The following is a 3,763-nucleotide window of genomic DNA, read 5'->3' on the forward strand; positions in this document are numbered from 1 at the left end:
GATCTGGGCCAGAATTAAAATAAATGTGGCCCAGATTTGGGCCAGTTCTACTTTATTTTATTTATTTATTGTCATGGCTGACATGCGGCCTTCCTATGGCTTGCTTGTGGCCCAAATTTGGCAAACAGGAGTGGACCACACAAATGCCATCATTCTACATAGTATGTGGGCCAGAACAAGGTGTTAGATCTGGGCCGGATCTGGGCCAGAATTAAAATAAATGTGGCCCAGATTTGGGCGAATTCTGGTTTATTTTATTTTAAAAAAAATTTCATGGCTGACATGCGGCCTACCTATGGCTTGATTGTGGCCTAAATTTGGCAAACAGGTGCGGACTGCCCAAGTGCAATCATTCTTCACAATATGTGGGACAGAGTAAGGTGTTGGATCTGGGCCAGATTTAAAATCGATGTGGCCCAGATTTGGGCCAGTTCTGCTTTATTTGGTTTATTCATGGCTGACATTGGGCCTTCCTTTAACTTGCTTGTGGCCCAAATCTGGCAAACAGGAGTGGTCCACCCAAATGCCATCATTCTTCACAGTATGTGGGCCGGGGCAAGGTGTTGGATATGGGCCGGATCTGGGCTAGAATTCAAATCAATGTGGCCCAGATTTGGGCCAGTTCTGCTTTATTTGGTTTATTCATGGCTGACATTGGGCCTTCTTTTGGCTTGCTCGTGGCCCAAATCTGGCAAACAGAAGCGGACCGCCCAAATGCCATCATTCTTCACAGTATGTGCGTCGGAGTAAGGTGTTGGATCTGGGCCGGATCTTGGCAAGAATTAAAATCAATGTGGCCCAGATTTGGGCCAGTTCTGCTTTATTTGGTTTATTCATGGCTAACAGCTGGGCCTTCCTATGGCTTGCTTGTGGACCAAATCTGGCAAACGGGAGTGGACCGCCCAAGTGCCATCATTCTTCACAGTATGTGGGCCGGAGTGGTGACCATCAACTGTTCGGATGTTCAACAGAAGAAAGAAACTCATACAGGTTTGGAATAAGTGGAGGGTGAGTAAACGATGACACAATTTTCATTCTGGAAGTGAACTAATCCTTTACGCGGGTGTTCATCACTAATGCTCAATCAGTGCTCGATGAATCATTTAATTATCTAATGAACTGCAGTGCTGCTTCAGTCTTATTTTTAGCACTCTGTAGTACGCATACTGAGCAGTGTTCATTTCATTATCTCATCTGGGCTGACCCATGTGGGGCCCTCATGGAAACTGAGGACAAAACTGGCTGGGCCCCAGTTAGATAGCCCAGGTGCCACCGATCTGGGCCCCACATAAGTTTGCTGGCTGGACAGTGATGATGCTGTGAGGTTACACTTTTAGCTCACTGTGACCTCACTGTGACCACATCATGAGTATCCTGGGAGCTCCTGGTGAGATCACTGTGAGATCAAATTGCTGACTGGGTTCCTTTACTGATTGTAAGGAGACAAGGTTAAAAGTTGTCCAAGATGCTGATGGATTCATAAATGACAACATAACCTGTTACCTGTATCGTGGCCCTCAGATTTGTGACTTTATCAAAAGAGTATCTTAAGAAATCTTCACATAGTGAAAAAGTAGGATTTTGGAAGGAATTAGTCGGAGAATTTAACACTTGAGTTTATAACAGAAAAAAAGAACTTTAGGAGTGAAGGTGATGTCTTTCAATAAGATTTGAAAAATAGGAGGCCGTGACTTTCTTAACAGCTCTCTGATATAGAGACAAACTGTTCTTCAAGATATCAAAAGAGATTTGCAGTTGGTCTTTTTTCCATTTTCTTTCCGCTTACCTACAAGACCAGAACCGTTCAGACCAGTCAAGTAGTAGTAGCTTCAAAACTTGTAAAGGTGGTGGAGGATAACAGCCGACATCATTGTTTAAAAAGTTTTCTTTTTGATGATAGCCAATATCTCCTCAAAAGTAGATGTTTATAACGTGCTTAACAGCAATAGTTTAGCTTCTCAGATATAAAATGTCATTGTATGTGCTTTGTACTTTGTATCATACCGTACAACAAAGCATGTGTGTAGCATATCTGAAACTTAATCACTGATTGTTAGGTTTTAAATGTTATTAGTGTACCTAAATTTTCTTGCTACTGATCTTGTGGTACTGCAGCATTTGCTCCAGCAGTATTATGGCAATCTGATCATCTAAAGAACTTTAAACGCATGCTGGACACAGATATCAAGAATCAGCGTATGAACCTCAACAATGATGACAATGAACAAAAAGTTTCATGCTGCAGTGCATTCTGGGTACACCATTCAAAACTCATCAATGAAGCATGCATTGCAGCATGAAATTTAGTAGTTTGTTTTGTCACCGTTGTTGAGTTTTTTATGACGAGTGTGTCTAAATACCCAGTTTGAAATTATTGCACAAAATATTGCTTATTATTTGCATTAGAAATGAGTTTAAATGGGAATGAAAAAGCTGTCAGCTGAAACATTTGAAATAAAATAATTAATTACAATTTAAATAAAAGAACAATTGAAATAAAATAATTATTTATTTGGTTTAAGCAAATGAGCCAAATTAGGGTACATGAACATGAACTTTGCTATTAAAAACTATATTAAACTGTAAGTTCAATTAAGTAAATTTGTCAAGTTGACTTTACATAATATTTTAAGTAAATACAGTTTAACTAAGTTAGTGCAAAACGATCACTCAAAAATGTAAGTTAAATGAACGTAAACTTTGCTACAGAAAACTTAAAAAAAAAATAAGTTCACCTTACTTTCATAAAGTTATTCCAACTAAACGTTGTAAGCTCAAATAATTAAATCTGTCAAGTTGAAAATACTTAATATTCTTAGTAAAATCAACTTAAGTCAGTGGAAATTGGTACCTCTAAAAGTTAAGTTGAGTGAAAAAAAAATAAAGAAAGAAAGAATTTACAGGGAACTTTTGTTCTGAAAATTTAAAAAAGTTAGTTCACCTTACTCTCATAAAGTTATTCCAACTAAACTTTATAAGTTCAAATTAAATCTGTCAAGTTGAACATATGTAAATGCAACTTAACTGAGTCAGTGCAAAACGAAACAAAAAGTTAAGTTGAGCGATTTTTATTTATTTTTTTATACAGTGCATCAGCGGCACATTCTTCACATTCTTCTTCTTCTTCTTCTTCTTATTATTATTATTTAGGTAGGATACATCACCTGGAATGAAAGAATCCCTGCGGCAGTCATAAAGCATTCCAGGATACAGAGGTCTTCCTAGAGCTGCCTTCAATTGGCTCTGATTCCATGGCTAACAAAAAACAAATTTATCAAATTAGTTTGCAGCTTATTGAATACTATAGAAACCATTATATGAAAACAAAAGAAAACTAAAAACAATTTTCAGATACTGCACAGCAAAAAACCCAGTGTTAAATTAACTCTCCCTGGAGTTTATTTGAGTCCACAATCAAGAGTGTTAAAATGAACACTGAAGAGTATCATATTAACACTGAAGCAGTGTTAAACTTAATGATATAATTAGGTGATTAATTAAGTGATGATTGACCGTTATTGAAGACCCCTGATGTTAATAAGCAGAATCACCAAAGGAGAAAATCAAAATTTTTAAATCACCGTTATAGTGGTCAGTGTTTGCATTAGTTGGGCTCTTGACCCTTAAATGTTTAGAGGTTCAAGCATGTAGTGCTGAAACCCTATTGTAATTGTCCGGATTTTTTATTATTACTTTTTTCTCCAGTAAAACTGATCGTGCAGCCCAAACCGTAAGGCCTAGAGACCTGAAACTTGGTCAGATC

General features: G+C 37.6%; 1 pseudogene; it reads right to left on the reverse strand.

Annotated features, from left to right (window-relative positions):
• LOC107731675 (verrucotoxin subunit beta-like) overlaps positions 1-3,763 on the reverse strand; it is a 28,017-nt pseudogene that overhangs the window by 16,819 nt on the left and 7,435 nt on the right.

Source organism: Sinocyclocheilus rhinocerous, unplaced genomic scaffold, assembly GCF_001515625.1.
Source record: "Sinocyclocheilus rhinocerous isolate Xijiao unplaced genomic scaffold, SAMN03320098_v1.1 scaffold1902, whole genome shotgun sequence".
In the NCBI taxonomy this organism is placed as follows: domain Eukaryota; kingdom Metazoa; phylum Chordata; class Actinopteri; order Cypriniformes; family Cyprinidae; genus Sinocyclocheilus; species Sinocyclocheilus rhinocerous.